This window comes from Protopterus annectens, chromosome 11.part0 (genome assembly GCF_019279795.1).
Source record: "Protopterus annectens isolate FY-2018-M chromosome 11.part0, PAN1.0, whole genome shotgun sequence".
NCBI lineage: Eukaryota > Metazoa > Chordata > Ceratodontiformes > Protopteridae > Protopterus > Protopterus annectens.
Genome location: NC_056745.1, coordinates 285736447 through 285756236, shown reverse-complemented (window position 1 = coordinate 285756236; position 19790 = coordinate 285736447). Strand labels below are relative to the sequence as shown.

The window sequence follows — 19790 nt, the reverse complement described above, 5'->3', positions numbered from 1 at the left end:
CACACAGCCGGGGACACCATCCGGTCCCATTGATGCTGTGTTTTTAGCTTTAGAGAGAGCAGCTTTCACCTGCGCATTTGAGATGTCCGGGAGGCTACACTCGGCTGGGATAGTTATCTCTCCTTTGGGGGGGGGGGGTGAAGTTTGCACTGAACCTGTCTGCCAGTATGTTGGCAATGTCTGTGGGTTCAGTGATTTTTGTATCATTTTGGACTAATTCTGAGCATATCTGTGAGTTTCCACCCAGGTTCCTAACATAGCTGAAAAAGGCCTTATGATTGTCCTTTGAATCCATGGCAATTTTTCTCTCAAAATTGGCCTTAGTTGATTTTATGAGTGCTCGTATTTTTTACTAATAATGATCAGGGGTGACTTCCCTTTTATGGATTTTGTTCTATCATGTAATAGCTTTCTCCTCTTATTGTAAAGTTTGTTAATGGCTGGGGTCCACCAGACTGGACGTTTGCCCTTTGTGGAAAGAGTCTTGGTTTTATTTGGGATTGCCTGATCCATGCAGTCCTGGAGGTGTTCATAGAAGGCATTTGTAAGGGCTTCCGCAGCTTGGGTTGTGGTTTCCTCTGACTCAGGGGCCTTGAAGGATACCACACCAGTCTTGAGTAGTGTGAAGTTTGCTTTAGAGAAGTTCTTCACTATGGTCTTTTGTTTGGGGTGGGGCGGGATGTGGATTTCCAGTGAGATTAGTTTATGATCAGATCTCACCAATGAGGGATATACTTCGGTGTGGAGCATTTTGTCCCCATGTTTGTGACAATGAGATCTAGTATATTTTCTCCTCTCGTGGGAACAGTGACTAGCTGTTCCATGGCATTTGAATTTATGAACTCCAGGAACCGTTGGGCTAGAAAGTTAGGGCTTGAGTAATGTTCCCAGTCTATATTCGGGTAGTTGAAGTCACCCAATATGATGGTGTTTGGAGATACATTTATACCCTCCAGTGTCTTCAGGAAGGCTGTGTGGGGTTCCTGAGTTTGAGAGGGTGGCCTGTAGCATGCTACAATTTGTAGAGCAGTTTTGCCTATTGTTAGTTGCACCTGGATGGTTTCGAGCTTCATGCGTTGCCACCAACCTGGAGGTGTGAGTATCCTTTATGAATATGGATACACCCTCCTTTTGTGGAGTGGTCCGGGTTTTGGGGCGGACGCATGATATGAGGTAAAACCTAATAGTGCCGGGTGCTCTCAGGAGCCTTGAACCAGGTTTCAGTTACAGCACAGACATCGATGTTCTCCATACTGAGAAGGGCCTCGAGTGCGTGCATTTTGAGATTTAGACTTCTGGCATTGAGCAGCATTACCCTCAATTTCTTCCCATTTTTGTTTTCTAGGGTGGTAGGTTTAGAATTTGAGCCTTGCCTAAAAAGGCACTATGGGGTGGCAAGAGCCTTAGCCAATATCCGGAATCCCAGGGTGACAGGTGCAAGCCGTCCCTTGCGAAGCAGCGTGGCTTGTCAAGCATGTCATCCCAGGCAGACAGACACTGGATCCCCTTTGAATGACACCAGACATTAAGCCAATTGTTAAAGCTGATCATCTTGTCTCTATATTGTGGCATCATTCTTGGTGAAGGAAGGATACTGCTCAGGGTTAGGGTCATACCTGCCTGGGCTACATAATCAGAGAGCTCCTCTATGTCTCTTTTCATGCAGTCCAGGGAGGTGCGTCTCAGGTCGTTCACACCAGCATGGACAATGACTGTGTCATATTTGTACTTGCTGTGGAGTGACCCGAGTGCTTGTGTTATGTGGCGGATTCTAGCGCCCGATAGGCAGCTTACTGTGACCCTCTCCTTGTTCAGCCTGGTGAGTGGGACGTCAGTGTGTCTGACTATGGAGTCACCTATGACAAGTATGTTTGGTGTTGTATTTGGCCTTAAGGGCTGTGACTGCTTTGCACACTGCTTTTGTGGTTTATGTGTTGCTTGTGGGGTGTCTTGAGGTAGCAGTTGTTTGGGTGTCTGCTTTGGAGGCCTCTGCTGTTTAGGTAAATTTTTACTCAGAGCCTCCGAGTATGCCTTTGTGTGTTTATGTGTTTGATTCAGTGGAGTGGTAGCATTATGTGAGGCTGGTTTTGTGGTGTGTGTAGTTGCCTTCTCCTCCTGTCTGGTCTTGCCAGTCCTGAGTTGAGAGAGCTCAGCCTCCAGTTTGGCTAAATAGCTGCATCTCTCAAGTATTTGTGTTATGTGGGAGGAGGAGAGGGTTGTCTGTGTACATGAGGCAGTTATAACATTGCCTCAAGATTCCCAGATTCACCAGCTGGACCGGAGAGGAGATTGACAACTGACCTTTGGACATGCTAGAATAATATTGGGAAATCCTTAATTGAAAACAAGGGCCAGTGGGGAGTGAGGGTGTAGTGCTTTTAATTTTTAGTGCTGACTTATATAATTGCTTTAGTGAGCAAGTGCCAGGTAACTTGAGTGCAATGTGATACAAGTAACTAAATGCAAAAACGACAAACAGTAACTTTCTTTCAAGTGAAACAAGGAAATAAGTACAGTTAGCAATGCAGATATCACTAGTGATCCACAGAAGCTGAGAAGTTGCGTATTAGGTGAATTAGCTTCCAGGGAAATAACAAGCAAACAAACAACAAGTATATAAACAAAGCTAGATTCAGTAGGCCTGGATCTAGTCTATGCTAGAGCAAACAAGGTGAACCAATTTCAGTAAGATACAGTTCAAATATTCAGGCACTATAAACCTTTAACCAGAAAATTCCCAGCTCAGAAGGGCAGAGTCCAGCCTCTTCTCCCACAAGAGTGCAGTCCACGAACCTTCTTAATGTAAAATAACTGGCCTGAAGCCCAAGTGCCTAAACCAGAACTAATACACTTGGACACTGGGCTCTCAATCAGCAGTTCCCAACTTAGAAGGATGAAAGCTACCTGTCCTGCCACCACAGTGCTTGCCACAAACCTTCCTAATGTAAAACAACTGGTCTGAAGCCCAAGTGCTTAATCCAAAAGACTTGAATGATAGCTACACTTTAATCAAGTTACAACCAAGCAGTAATAAATACCATTGAATACTTTAGAGAATGTCTGGATTAGTGCTCAAGTTACACAAACAAAGCTAGATCCAGCAGGCCCGAATCCAGTCTATGCCACAGCAAACAAGGCGCACCAACTTCAGTAAGAAACAGTTCAGATATGCATGCACTATAAGCCTTTAACCAGAAATTCCCAGCTCAGAAGGGCAGAGTCCAGCCTCTCCTCCCACAAGAGTGCAGACCACGAACCCTCTTAATGTAAAATAACTGGCTTGAAAGCCCAAGTGCTTAAACCAGAATTAATACACTTTTAGAATAACAGACACTGAGCCCTCAATCAGCAGTTCTCAACCTAGAAGGATGTAAGCTACCTGCAGTGCAGACCACAAACCTCTCAGTGCAAAACAACTAACTGGTCCGAAGCCCAAGTGTTTAAACCAAAAGGCTTAGAATGAGTTACACCAAGCAGTAATAAATACAATTGAGTATTTTAAGATGATGCAAAAGTAAAAAGAAGTAGGTAAAAACACAAGTACAGTAAAAGCAGATGAAATTTTTTTTTTTTTTTTTTTTTTTTTTTTCTGAACAAGTGCTGAGATCAAAGAAACAGATTTGAGTGCTGAAACTAGAAAACTGGCTAGTTACAAGAAAAAAAAACAAGCTAGAAGGCTTCCCTCAAGCACAGAAGGGCTTGGGGGCTCAGAAGCCTACAAATAGTCTGTACCACTTAACAAGAAAGGCAGGAAATAAGCTTAATTTTTTTTTTCTATTTCCCAGATGCTCTCTTTGTACACAGTAGGAGTGCCTGAAATCAGAATATGATCTCACTGCACTCAGTTGAGTGAGCAAATGAGATGGGCCCAGAGGCAGGCTGAGGGGCGGGCAGTTTCAATGCCACTAAGATTGAAGAGCAGAATAACCAGTTAAAAATTCCTTCAACACTCCTTCATACACAGTTTAAATCAATTTAAATACTGTATTTTTTAAAAGAAAAAGTGCATAAAAAGGTACTTAAATTCTCTTATACGTCCAGTTGAATATAACCAAGTTCTTAGCTTGCCAAGCTGAAGTTTTAAAGCAGGAATTATTTCACATGCACCAGTTTAAATATGCAAGGACAGGAAATCACTGAATGTGGCTACCCCCACACCTGTAATTACTAGCAAATAACAAAATTCAGCCAACACTAGCTTTTAGTTCAAGTTACTGAAGAGCAGAATAACCAGTTAAAAATTCCTTCAACACTCCTTCATACACAGTTTAAATCAATTTAAATACTGTATTTTTAAAAGAAAAAATGCATAAAAGGTACTTAAATTCTCTTATCGTCCAGTTGAATATAACCAAGTTCTTAGCTTGCCAAGCTGAAGTTTTAAAGCAGGAATTATTTCACATGCACCAGTTTAAATATGCAAGGACAGGAAATCACTGAATGTGGCTACCCCACACCTGTAATTACTAGCAAATAACAAAATTCAGCCAACACTAGCTTTTAGTTCAAGTTACTGAAGAGCAGAATAACCAGTTAAAAATTCCTTCAACACTCCTTCATACACAGTTTAAATCAATTTAAATACTGTATTTTTAAAAGAAAAAGTGCATAAAAAGGTACTTAAATTCTCTTATACGTCCAGTTGAATATAACCAAGTTCTTAGCTTGCCAAGCTGAAGTTTTAAAGCAGGTATTATTTCACATGCACCAGTTTAAATATGCAAGGACAGGAAATCACTGAATGTGGCTACCCCACACCTGTAATTACTAGCAAATAACAAAATTCAGCCAACACTAGCTTTTAGTTCAAGTTACTGAAGAGCAGAATAACCAGTTAAAAATTCCTTCAACACTCCTTCATACACAGTTTAAATCAATTTAAATACTGTATTTTTAAAAGAAAAAGTGCATAAAAAGGTACTTAAATTCTCTTATACGTCCAGTTGAATATAACCAAGTTCTTAGCTTGCCAAGCTGAAGTTTTAAAGCAGGAATTATTTCACATGCACCAGTTTAAATATGCAAGGACAGGAAATCACTGAATGTGGCTACCCCCACACCTGTAATTACTAGCAAATAACAAAATTCAGCCAACACTAGCTTTTAGTTCAAGTTACTGAAGAGCAGAATAACCAGTTAAAAATTCCTTCAACACTCCTTCATACACAGTTTAAATCAATTTAAATACTGTATTTTTTAAAAGAAAAAGTGCATAAAAAGGTACTTAAATTCTCTTATACGTCCAGTTGAATATAACCAAGTTCTTGTGTGTGTGTGTGTGTGTATGCATTTATATATATATATATATATATATATATATATATATATATATATATATATATATATATATGTTTATGGAAAACATGTTTTTTCGAAGAACAGAAGTATGAACCCACTTCAGCAAAAGTGCACTTAACTGAAAATATACTTTTGCGAACACCGGTTTACTGATCCAGAAAACAAAAACCCTGCAAACACACTTTTGCAGGGGGAAAGCCCCCCTGCACCCCCCCCCCACATAAATGTACTAGCTCTGAAATCTCACTACAGTCAGAAAATGGGTATATTTCTTTATCCCCACTGCACCTTGCTTCAGTCAACTGGGAAAGCATGTTTGCAGGGTTTTTCTGTTTTTGTTTTCTGGTTCGGTGAACTGCTGTTCACGAAATTGCACTTTTGCTGAAGTGGGTTTGTACTTCTGTTCTCCGAAAAAACATGTTTCTGATGAACAGAAGTAGACCCAAATATGTGAGTGTGTGTGTGTAAATATATATATATATATATATATATATATATATATATATATATATGTGTGTGTGTGTGTGTATGTGTGTGTGTGTGTGAATAAAAAACACATATATATATATATATATATATATATATATATATATATATATATATATACATATATATGTGTGTGTGTATGTATATATATATATATATATATATATATATATACACACACACATATATATATATATATATAGATATATAGATATATACATATATATGTAATACACATGCACACATGTACATGTGTCTGTATTTTATATATATATATATATATATATATGTATTTTTTTTGTGTGCATATGTGTATGTGTGTGTATATATATATATATATATATATATATATATATATATATGCCTGTGTGTGTGTGTGTGTGTATGTATATATGTATATGTGTGTGTGTGTGTGTGTATTTTATATATATATATATATATATATATATATATATATATATATATACATACACACACACACACACATATATATATATATATATATACACACATAAAAAACAAATATATATATAAAATACATGCACGTACACACACACACATATATATATATATGCCTGTGTATATATGTATATATATATATATATATATATATATATATATATATATATATATATGTGTGTGTGTGTGTGTGTGTACGTGTATGTATTTTATATATATATATATATATATTTTTTTTTTTTTTTGTGTGTGTGTGTGTATGTATATATATATATATATATATATATATATATGTATATATATATATATATATATGTGTGTGTGTGTATATATATATATATATATATATATATATATATATATATATATATATATATATATATATATATATGTGTGTGTGTGTGTGTGTGTGTATGTATGTTTGTGTGTATATATAGGTTCATAGTTTCATACTAGGCTATCTGCCCTAGGATATTTATAAGCCTAGCCAGAGTGTGTTTGGCTTTCGCCACACATTTTAAATTAATTTTGCTGTGCCCTTTTTTGAGGTTGGTATACTGTGCCTCTGTCTAATAGTGACACAGAAGTGATACCCGGGGTAAACCTACGATCACCCATCCACTCATCAAGATTCCTCTTGAAGAGAGTCAATGAGTGACTCTGCCTAACCTGTAGTGGGATTTTATTCCAGAGTTGAAGGGAGCCTCTGGGTTATGAATCTGTCCCTCCAGCATGTCCTATTTGTTTCAGTGCTGAGGTTCAAGTCTCACGAGTGCGTAGCTCGATGGGATTTGGATTTTGTGAGGTGCAGCATGTTCATTAATTCCGGGTTGGACATGGCTTTATACGTCAGGCACAGATCGCCTCTGAGCAGGCGGTATGCCACTGAGTAGAGCTGGAGTTTCTTTAACCGGGCAGCATATGGCATCTGTTTGAGCCCTTTGATCCTCTTGGTGAGGTACTTTTGGGGTCTTTCCAGTTGCTGCAGGTGTCTGGTAAGGTACATCCCAAAAGGGGCATTGTAATCAATTATGGGCCTGATGAGGGATGAGTAAAGAGGCACAATGACCTCCCCTGATCTAGATGTGAATCCCTTCATGATTAGGTGGGCTATATAGAATGTTTTTCTAACCACTTTGGCCACGTGGTTGTCAAATGAGAGATTGCTATCAACTTGGGTCCCCAGGTCCCTAATTACTTCTTCCGTACTTAATGGATTACCACTTATGTGGTAATTTGTGGGCACTTTGTGTTTGCCAAAGGGGATGACTATACACTTTTTGGCGTTTAGCTTGAGGCCATGGCTCTGGCACCAGTTGTCTGTTCCTATGAGGCCCTTTTGGAGGATGCTTGTGTCGGCTGGAGAGTCGATTATGGCGCCCAGTTTGCAGTCATGTGCGAACTTGGTCAGCCACAGTCCTTCCGTGTTGGCTTGTACCTCTGAGAAATATATACCGAACAAGAGAGGTCCCAGGACTGAGCCTTGTGGGACGCCACTTGTAACTGGTTTGGAGTCTGACATGGCTCCAGCAATTCTAACCATGTGGGTTCTGTCCTTGAGCCAGTTTGCAACCCACCTAGTGACATAGGGGTTTATATTTAAGCTGGTGAGCTTATCTATAATGCCCGAGTGGGGTATTGTATCGAAGGCTTTTGCAAGGTCCAGGTAGGCTGTGTGGACCACCTTCCCCTCGTCAATGGCCTTGGTGACTGTTTAAAAGAAATCGAACAGGTTTAAGAGGCAGGATCTGCCCTTAACAAAGCCAAACTGGGTAGGATCCAGTGTCTGTAGGTCCCCAATATCTTTATTTATAAGGTCCATGATGGTCCTTTCCATAGCTTTGCAGACCAAGCTAGTCAGGCTTATGGGGCGATAGTTTCCAGGATCCGTTGAGGCACCGCCTTTGTGGAGAGGGACCACTGTTGCTGTATGCCACTCTTTGGGTACATATCCTGTAGTAAGGCTGAGATTGAACAGTAGTTTTATGTTTGGGTTTAGCTCTTCTTGGAGTTCATGTAGGACGCAGCCCAGGACACCGTCTTGTCCCATTGATGCTGTGTTTTTTGCTTTGGAGAGGGCGGCTCTTACCTGAGCATCTGAGATGTCAGGGGGGCAGCACTCTGCTGGGATAGATATTTGCCCTTTTGGTGGGGAGGTGGGGGGGTTTGTGCTGAACTTGTCAGCTAGGATGTTGGCAATGTCTGTGGGTTCGGTGTATTTTTTGTCATTTTGGACTAATTCTGAGCATATCTGGGAATTCCCACCCAGGTTCCTAACATAACTAAAGAAAGTCTTGTGATTATCCTTAGTGTCCTGTGCAATTTTTCTCTCGAAGCTGGCCTTCGATTTTATGAGTGCCCGTAGTTTTTTGCTAATACTGATCAGAGATTCCTTCCCTTTTTGGGATTTTGCTCTATCATGTAGTAGCTTCCTCCTTCTATTGTATAGTTTGTTTATGGCTGTGGTCCACCAGACAGGACGTCTGCCTTTGGAGGATTGGGTCTTATTTTTATTTGGGATTGCATGATCCTTGCATTCCTGAAGGTGTTCATAGAATGCGTTTATAAAAGATTCTGCGGTCTGGGCCGTATTTTCCACAGGCCCGGGGACTTTGAAGGATTCCACCTCGGTTTTGAGGAGTGTGAAATTTGCTTTAGAGAAGTTTTTCACTGTGGTTTTCTGGGCAGGGGTTGGGGTCAGGATGTGAATATCCAGTGAGTTTAGTTTATGGTCTGATCTTACCAGTGAGGGATACACTTCCAGTCTGGAGCATAGAGTCCCCATGTTGGTGATGATCAGGTCCAGTATGTTTTTCCCTCTTGTGGGAGTGGTAACAAGTTGTTCCATGGCATTTGAGTTTATAAATTCTAGGAACCTTTGGGCTAGGGTGTTGGAGCTAGAGTTATGCTCCCAGTCTATGTTTGGGTAGTTGAAGTCGCCCAATATAATTGTGTTTGGAGAGACCTTCATATTTTCCAGTGTATTCAGGAAGGCCGAGTGGAGTTCCTGGTTTTGGGAGGGTGGTCTCTGTTATTTTGAAAAAAAAAAAGCTTCTCCATCTTTGGAAAGGGATTTCAGCAGTGGAGGCCAGCTAATAATAGGTACAAACCAACCAGCAGCGCATAGCTGCCAGCACTCATTGGCTAAGAAGTGGCCTTCCCCACAACTAAAGAAAAAAGTAGCTGGCTGGCTACCCTGTTACCAGCAGTTTGTGCATTCTTTCAGAGTTGATAAATGGCCAAAGGCAAGTTCTCTGTCCATTTCAGTGAGTGAGAAGCAGCCACAGCAGGTACCTGTATGGCTTTACCTGTTTAAGGCATATCCTGTAATTCATTTCTGTTCTATTAGCTGCCTTCAGTGTCCTGTTCTGGAGAGCAGCAGGCCTTCATAGAACAGGGAGCTTTTGTCCTGTTCCTGCCGATTGGTGCAGTAGAGTTAGTCACAGAGAATGATAACGTAGGCTTCTGTCAGTTTCTGCTTCACTTAGATGCTGCAAAGTCAGTATGCCTTAAATAAGTGATTTTATTCTTTTTTCAGGTCAGCAATGAAATGTTCATGTAGAAAGTGTAACAGTTAAAGCTTACCTGTTATTTTACCATTGTAATCCTAAGTTTAAATGCTGCTTTTTAATTCACCTGAACGGAATGCTGTTTTTGCTGCCATATTCTTTAAGTTAAAATCTCCACTATTTAAATTTTACAACACTGTGTGTGTCATTTTTATTTATTTAACATTTGTTTACCCGGAAAGTCTGACTTGGAATGAGCCAATTTTCAGAGGCGGCCCGGGGATAAACGCTCCAGACGCATGTCTTTGTAACATGGGAGGAAACCGGAGTACCAGGAGGAAACCCACACGAATGCAGGGAGAACATGCAGACTCCACACAGAACGCACCTTATTTGAGAATCGAACTGGAGAGCCCTCTTGCTGTGAGGCGACAACGGAACCGCTGCACCAATGCATCATCCGTTTATTCATTTTCTGTGTATCCTGTTTTAAACTGACAGACTTTTTCTGTAAACTAAATTTGTGAAAAAAAATGCATATATTGCAAGCATTTTCTTGCCTTTGTCTGCTTATGAGCAGTATGTACAGCTTTGCTGCCTGGTTCTTCACTGAAAATCAGAGTCGGCCCATGTGGACATATTGGCTCTCAAAACAGACATCCATGCATAAAAGTCAGAGAACAGCAGACCTCTGTTGGATCTGAAAAAACATTAACCATGTCAGTTTAGGATGTTGCCAGTCCAGACACATCTCTGCTGATTCATTAAAATATAAATGGCTATGTCTTAACATTCTGATTCATATGGCTCACTGGCAAGTCCTCCGTTTTTGGACAAGAAAAGACAGTTTTCACTTTGGGCATTGCTCTCTACATTTCCTTCTACATTTCATATTTCCTAAATGCTTTGGTTCTGTAGCCACTGTACTCCAACAAAAGGGGTATGTATGCATTCTACTTTATAGATGATTAGTGCTTGTTGCCTGCAGTCAAGGAAGGCATGCTACAAAGTCTACCCAAGATGATTTGCCTTTTTTAAGATGTAAGGATTTCTTGACTCTTACTGTGTTGAATTTTAGGACTTGATTGCTTATTCTGTCCATGGCAAGATTATCTTGTACTAGAGGATTTCTGATCCATTCTCTTTTTTTTTTTTTTTTTCTCTCTTGGCAATGTTTATTTCTGAGGTTGCTTTTAGAGCTTCTGTGCTTCGTGGCAGCTTGTATATTCAGTACGTTTGAGGTAGAGCTTCAGAAAACACCAGTTCACTGATCTCTAAGAGCACGGTACAATTGAATCTCAAGTGGTTTTGATGAGCTAGTTTTATTTAATTTGTTGTTGAGAGAGCTGAAGTGGCACCTTGGCCCTTCCTGGTCTCTCTCATTCAGAGTAGTCAGAGATGCCACTTATTTGGGGTGAAAAGGCAATGTTTGAGGGTAAGTTCACAAATAGGAACTGTTGTCTGATTCGGTGAATGGCGTTCATGTACATCTTTTGGAGCTCTGAGTGGTTCTTATGATTCTTCTTTTTTCACTTTATTTTTAAAAGAAGAGGTGTTCCTGATCCAGATGTATTGTGCTAGGGTAAGGTTCTTCGCTTGAAAACAGTTGGATAGATGATGATCTTTCCCCCTTTGACAAGACAGCATTGCCTTTTGTAGATGAACGAATAGATATGACTTGTCTCATTTGGTTTCCACTTTCCAGATATGCAGAACTCCTTGGCAGATATTCTGTTTGTCCAGATCTAATATTTCTAAGTGGAAGATGTTCATCGTGCATACAGCTGCAGTCATAACAGATGGGTTTTCCTGCCGTCAGGCGGGTCCTCGGTCGGCCGAATTCCAAAGTCTAGGTCCGGCGTCGGTTGTCGTCGCTTCTTCCCTGGCGTCAGTGTGACAGGGGTATAAAAGAACCAGCCGACGCCATTTTCTTCAGTCTTTCTTGCCGCGCGGTGCCCGAAGCAGTTCGCAAGTGCCGGTCGGCCAGCTCCTGAGATTACGAATATCTGCAACCGAAGTCTTCTTGAAAGCTAAGTACTCCGTTGGGGAAACTTTTCTTGCCTCAGACCGATGTCAGACAAAGTTAATAATTGTATTTCATGTGGGAAGCAAATACCACATAGGATTTTCATTCCCTCTGCATCCCTTGCTTAGGCCCAGACCACAACGTCTCGGCCTGTCGTTTTTGTGCTACATTCAACAAACGCACCATTAAGCGTCGGGCGGAGTTCGCCCGGCACTTTTTTGGCAAAAGATTTAACTACATAATGTCATCGGATACTCCGACTCCAGTTTTGACTAAAAGACGCAAAGATAAGGACCGGCACACAAGGTCCGCGGCCTCTACCGACATCACGCCAAAGCCGACTACAGGTGGTCCGGTTCTCAGCGAGGCACCTACGTAGCCCCTGACTACCGACGACACTTCATTGGCGGTGTCTTCTGTACCCGAGGTCGCAGGCTCTTCGGCCCACACCCCGACTACAGATACCGAAGCCACTCTTGGCGGTGAAACTCAGAGTTTAGACAGGTCTGCCTCCTCTCAAGGTGTCTTCAGGCCTTCCTCTTCTTTTTCCATCAAGGCTTTCACTAAGTCTAAGACAACCATGCATTCTAAAAAAACAAACCCCACAGGGCCCTTCTCAAGGCCCCATGCCTAAAAAGCAGATGCTCAAAATGGCTAAGGACTTAATTACTCTTATCAGGGGTTCTCAACCCCCCCCCCCCCCCGGAAAAAAGACCCAGTGTGGAAGAAGAATCCCCACTCCTCGGACCAGGCCTCCATTATTTCAGAACATTCTGATGACCAGGAACATTCATACTCCCCCTTTGAAGATTCTGATGCAGAGGAGTCCATTCCTTCTGTTTCCCCGCCTGAGGATTACTCTTTTGGGGAAACCTTGCATACGTTGAGGGAACACTTCCATTGGGAAGGCCAAAAGTACTCAGACTCCAAGAAAAGGCTTAGGGATTTTCTCTTGCTCCCTCAGCACAGGCCTCTGGCTATACCTCCTGTCTTGGATATCCTTGATGATGTATATTCGGAGTCCTGCTTCAACCCAGATTCTTTGCCTCCAGCTCCAGTCAAGCCTGACTGGTATTACCGGGTTCCTGACTCACACCAATTCCTATACAAAAGCCATGCGGCTGACCCAGAAACTATCTCACAGGGCCCCAAGGGAATTAAGGCCTCCACTGCTAAAAATCCATTACCTTCAGAGAGGGTTTCCAGAGCTTTAGAAAGGTGGGGGAAAAAGGTATACACCTCTGCCACCTTATCCATGAGGGCATTAAACTGCCAGTTCCATATGTTGAAGTACCAACAGTTTCTGTTATCACAGTTGAGAAGCAAAATGTCACAACCTGAACAACCAGATTTGAAGGAGTTGCAGGATTTGATACACAGTGCAGAGCAAGTAAGTAAACATACCTTGCAATGTGGTTTTGATGCTTTAGAAGCCTCATTTAGAGCTGCTGTTACAGGATCAGTCATACGTAGACATGCTTGGCTTAAAGAGCAAACCTTACCAGATCATGTCAAAGCTAAATTACTGGATGCACCTCTGCAAAAAGATGTATTGTTTGGTGTTAAAGCTGAGGAGGTATTAAAGAAAATGGAGGAAAAGGCAAAATCAATGCAAACAGTGAAAGATTTCCTACAGGTACAACCTCCACGTTTCAGTAAAAATTGGCCTTCAAAAAATTGGTCCTTTCCAGCCACGGACAGACCCCAAAGAGGTAGATACAGGCGCCCGAGGGGTAGAGGGCAATCTCAAGGATCGTTTAGAGGCAGACAATGGCAAGCACCTACCCAAAGAGGCCATTCAGAAAGCAGAACCAATGACTTTCCCCTTTGCATGCCAAGCAAGGCTCAAATGGCAGCACCTTTAGGCGGGAAACTGGCACTATTTTCAAAAAATTGGCATATTGTCACAAAAGACAAATGGATCCTGGACATTATAGACAGAGGCTACAGATTCCACTTTCACACCCTTCCAAAAATGAGAGGCATGCCAAACCTGCCACACAAAGGGCAGAGGCACAAAAACAATTTTCAGATCTCATGGACATGAAAGCTATTCAAGAGGTACCTGCACAAGAACAGGGTCAAGGTTTTTATTCCAGACTATTCCTGGTACCAAGGAAGGGCAAAGATTGGAGACTTATTTTGGACCGCTCCATCCTAAACACTTTTTTACTCGTGCCAAAATTCAAGATGCTCACATTACAGCAGCTTCTTCCCATGCTGGGCAAGGAGTCTTGGCTGGTAACATTGGACCTCAAGGAGGCATACCTGCATGTCCCAATCAGACAAGATTGCAGAAGATACCTCAGATTTCTTGCAGGTTCAACACATTATCAATTCTCTGCATTGCCCTTTGGCTTATCTACTGCGCCCAGAGTGTTCACAAATTGCCTGGCATCAGTAATTGCCTTCTGCAGACTGCAAGGGATACAAATATACCCATAACTGAACGACTGCCTGATCCAAGCGGACAGCAAGCATATACTTCTGAAACATCTGGCTTTTGTAATAAGGTTGTTGAATTCCCTGGGATACACAGTCAACAAAAAGAAATCAAGGCTACTACCATCTCAAACAATAATTTTCCTGGGTGCCATCTTGGATACAAACACCCAGATGGGCCTACCTCACGCCAGAGAAACAAGGGCAACTAGCTCAATACTTAAAAAAAATGGCAACTTTCACCAGGCTGACTGCAAGGAAAATCCTGCAGGCTCTGGGATTCATGGCATCTTGCATCCTGCTAATCCCATGTGCAAAGCTGCATATGAGGAAACTTCAATGGTACCTGAAAAACCTATGGTCTCAGCACAGCCACAGCTTGGAAACAATAATACCACTAATTCCATGTGTTCAAAAGGAATTTCTGTGGTGGGCTCAAGCATGCCAAAGAAACACAGGTCTCCGATTCTGCAAGCCTCAAGCAAGTCAAATCATCACAACAGACGCCTCGGATTACGCCTGGGGGGCGCACATGACAAATCGGTGCATTCGGGGCAGATGGTCCTAAAAGGAAAAGCACCTACACATCAATCAAAAGGAAATGCTAGCAGTAATAAATGCTATTATAGCTTTCAAAGACCTGCTGCATCCAGGCCAGCTATTAATAAGGACAGACAACACCACAGTAATGTGGTACATAAACAAACAGGGAGGAACCCATTCAAACCCCCTATGCAGGCTAGCCATGTCTCTTGGGAACATGGCTCTAAAATTGCAAATCGAGCTTCAAGCACAGTTCCTGCCAGGCAAGGAAAACACACTGGCAGACGACCTAAGCAGAAATATGACAGATCCACACGAATGGAGGTTGCATCCTCAAGTTTTTTCAAAGGTAATTCAAGCATGGGGAAGGCCAGACATAGACCTCTTTGCCTCCCGCAGAAATCACCAATTGGCAAAATTCTGCTCAAGGACCTTTCATCCACAGGCCTGGAAAGTGGACGCACTCTCTTTCAGTTGGACAACAATGACAGTTTATGCCTTTCCACCTCTTCCTCTGCTGCCCAAAGTTCTATTAAAAACCAGAGCAGACAGACCACAGATGATTCTCATCGGTCCAAACTGGCCAAGGCAACACTGGTACCCACTCCTGAGGAGCCTGACGCATTCCCCACCATGGATCCTGCCTCTAATGCCTCTTCTACTGACTCAGCACAACTTCAAAACTCTTCACAGCCAGCTGAAAACACTCAATCTAGCCGCATGGAAGATTCCTTAAAATCACATCAGACCCTTCTCTCCAAGGAGGTACAGGATGTCATTTTGGAGGCCAGAAGACCTTCTGCTAGAAAAGCCTACTCCGCCAAATGGAAATGGTTTTGTGCTTGGAATGAGAAAAAGGGCCAGAACCCTGGAATACTGAATTTACCTCAAATATTACAGTACCTAGCTGAGATGCTAAGCAGTGGACTTTCATTCTCTTCCATCAAAATCCATGCCTCGGCCATTTCTGCAGATTACAACACTGATCCTCCTTTATTCTCTCACCCCCTCTTAAGACAGTTCCTCAGAGTGGCTAAGAATATTAAACCCCCAAGGAAACAACCAGTGCCTGCTTGGGATCTCAATTTCATTCTAGAGAAACAGACTTTGCCTCCTTTCGAGTGAGCTGCCTCAACAGAACTACAATATTTGTCCTGGAAAACAGCCTTCCTGCTGGCTATCACCTCAGCTCGCAGGGTTTCTGAACTACAAGCCCTCATGGCTGTGCAACCTGTCATCATTTTCCGTCAGGACAGAGTTTCCTTACGAACCAACCCTTCCTTTATGCCAAAGGTAGTATCCAGGGTAGCCTTAAATCAGGCTATCCACTTACCTACCTTTTACCCCAATCCTCAAAACAAAGGGGAGAGGCTACTACATTCTTTGGACATTCACTGGCAACTACGTTATTATTTGGACAGAACAAAGCCTTTCAGAAAATCTGAGCAACTCTTTGTGTCCTATGCTACAGGGGCTCAAGGGAAGCCTATTTCCAAACAGACAATCTCAAAATGGATAGCCCACTGCATACGCTTTTGTTACTCTCTTCATGGTAAAACTGTACCTGCAGGCATAAGGTCTCACTCCACTAGGGCCACAGCTACCTCTGCAGCTTTCGTCAGGGGGGTTCCTACCAAAGATATTTTGGAAGCTGCCACTTGGAGTTCTGTGCATACTTTCTCCAAGCACTATCACCTGCCTTTATACTCTAAATCTAGAGCAGGTTTTGCCACTGCAGTTTTGCAGGGCATCCTGGCTCCTCCTAGTTCCACCTAGTGCCTACCACCCTTATTATAGCTTTGGGATTCTACCCATCTATTATGACTGCAGCTGTATGCACGATGAACATAGTACAGTTTTGTACCTACCGTAAATGTAGATGTTTGAGTGCTAATACAGCTGCAGTCCAAGTTTCCCTCCGTCCTTCCCCTCTGGAACAGGCCTTATGGCTAACACCTCCTCATACAACCTGATTGGGGTATTCTTTTATGGTGTATTTGCTTGCAACTACTGTTTTTTGATTATACTGCATTGCATTATTGCATAAATTTATGTATTGCCTTCCTTCTGGGGGCACCTGACATCTGGGGCAAGAAAAACTGAAGAAAATGGCGTCGGCTGGTTCTTTTATACCCCTGTCGCACTGACGTCAGGGAAGAAGCGACGACAACCGACGCCGGACCTAGACTTTGGAATTCGGCTGACCGAGGACCTGCCTGACGGCAGGAAAACTCATCTGTTATGACTGCAGCTGTATTAGCACTCGAACATCTACATTTATGGTAGGTACAAAACTGTACTTTTTGGTCAGTGTGTTAGAACAACCACATCAACCATGGGATAGGCCTGAAATCAATCTCTTCACCAGAGCTGTCTTTACAAAGTTGTCAGAATTTTACTTATTCATGCCAGGCCCTTGGGTTTATTTCATTTAATCACCTGGCCCCTTCATTGAGGGAGAAGATTCAATTACTATTTCTCTCTGTTCTGGAGGACAGAACCAAAGGGATGTTTATAAATCCTTGTTTGACCCAGACAGATTTGGTTTATTTTATTCAGGTACTCCACAACTTTTCACTGTGTGCAATCTTCGATATGATCAGAGCAGCCTGGTCCATCTATAACTGTAATCTGCAAGATTGGGTTTAGTTCCTGAGCAGATTTTGGTCTAGTTGTTTAACTGTGATTTTAAACTACTGAATTTCTTGATCTGAATTTTTATTTTGTTTACTACTGTTATTATCTTAATGCTTGCATGTTATTGTTCACGTAAACATCTTAACCGATTCCTTTTTTCTGTATTTCGAAATTTATTTTGTTTGGTATATTCTCTTATTTTTTATTAAAAATGATTGAATTTCATACATTTTGTGAAACCCTTTGCAATAAAACATTATAGTCAAAGCTGAGATTGGTTAAGGAAATATGCAGAGTAGCTGCCTTCTTAAAACTGCATACAGTAGACTCCCTCTTATTTGGCCTGTCTTTAACCTGCCTCCTCTTTAATCAGCCATCAAATTTCTGCTGTAGTCCTAGCAAAAGACAACAGAGAAAACAGTTCCTTCTCCTCTTGGCTAAATAATGACAGACATTTGGGTTTTAGACTTCATAGTCATTAGAAAAATGCATACTAACACAACTCCTGTTGTTCTAGCTGATTTATGACCTATAAATATTGTTTTGTATGCTTTTTCTGATTAACCAGTCATTCATTTATCCAGCCTAAGGTTCGGTCTCAACAAGACCAGATAAGAGGAAGTCTACTGTACTTTTACTGAGTATTACAACTTTCCCAGCTTGAAGTGCAGAGGGCCAGAGATGGTGTTGCAGGGCAGTTCTGCAGAGAATAGTGGCATATGTCCATCATCCATACTTGTATGCTTGCTTTCACATCATCCAGATTAAATTTGGCTGAAATTGCTTTGATGAAGAATAAGGTGGTATATAAAGACATATGATTATGCCAGATCTTCAAAACCATCCCAGTCAGCTGATCCTGCTTCTCACTGCCTTTTCTGAAAGGGGATTGCAGCACTTTAAGTGCTGCTTGGCATTTTGTCAACAGTATTAACATGACATTGCTACTGCGGTGGTGGCGTTGCGGTAGCGTTGTCGCCTCACAGTAAGACGTTGTCCAGTTTGATTCTCAGCTACAGCATCTTCTGTGTGGAGACATGCGTGAATGGGCATACCTTTGTTGAAGGTTGTGTGTCAGGGACGGCAACTTGGCACGTAAAAATCTACTGCCAATCATTAGTGGACCGGAGTTCCACTGTGGCGACCCAACAACAACAACATTAACATGACATTGCAGTGAATTTCTTCCATTTTAACAGGATTTTTTTTTTTGTAGTAGCAGTTAAGTTTAGTTTTTGTTTAACAGGATTCTCTTGTACGATAATAGTTTAGGATATCCTGTGCCTTGGTAATGGTTTTATTTTTTGGGACGTTGACTTCAAGTAGTGATCTTCATATCTAAAACTTTGACCCCTCCACATTGCTTTATACAAAACATTTATTTAGTACATCCATTTCACATATTGGATCATGCAGATGTTATAGTAATAGTGCTATATATTGCATAATTTATTCTGTTCAAGTGAAATTCTGTAGTTTTGTGCAAGAAATCTGTATGAACAGTGTTGATACTTTGGTGTTAAAATGCAGTTAACATAGTCTTGTGCTGCAAAGTACAATCACTTTAATGTTGCTTAACATTAAAGTGATTGGCATTTTTTATGTTTTTTCAAGTGCAGATAGATGTACTGTAGTTGAAGTCCATAATTTTAAATTTTATGTTTTTCTTAAATATTCTCAAAGCAAAGTAGACTGCGGTGGTGCTGCTGCGGTAACGTTGTCACCTCACAGTTAGACGTTGCCCGTTTGATTCTCAGATAAAGCGTCTTCTGTGTAGCGACATGCGTGAATGGGCGTTCCTTCGTTGAAGGTTGTACGTTAGGCCCGGCAAGCCAGTACGTAAAAATCTACTGCCAATCATTAGCGGACCGGAGTTCCGCTGTGGCGACCCCTAACCGGGAAAAGCCGAAAGACACAAACAAATTAAGTAGCATTTCCTCACTGAAAGTTGGATACATTTTTGTTAGTGAATTTAAGCTCCTCATGGGCATTGGTAAGGATTTGCAATGGATGAGTCAACAGCACAATAACAGAACAAACAAATGTAGTCTGCCTGTACGTTCAATTTTATACATTTCACACATTTAAATTTTCATTCTTTACATAATTTGTAATGTGTAATAAAATGGTCAGGGAAGAAACCTACCATGCACATTTATTCTGTATCAGTAACTGTCTGGCATTTATTCAGTCAGTGCATATGCAAATTAGTGAAATTAATTTGCTGATTTCAGACATGATGTGTTTGACTCATTAATAGCAAGTTAGATTAACAGTAATAGTGTATTAATGTATAATGTTGCTTGAACTTGCATCTTTCTAAGGTGATCTGTATCTACATAGCACTGGCTTACAAAAGCCTTGAATTTTATGCATCTTAACCAAACTTC

General features: G+C 41.5%; 1 protein-coding gene across 1 annotated transcript in view; it reads left to right on the top strand.

Annotated features, from left to right (window-relative positions):
* UTP20 (UTP20 small subunit processome component) overlaps nt 1-19790 on the top strand; it is a gene marked incomplete in the record, with an annotated part of 2478305 nt that overhangs the window by 556902 nt on the left and 1901613 nt on the right.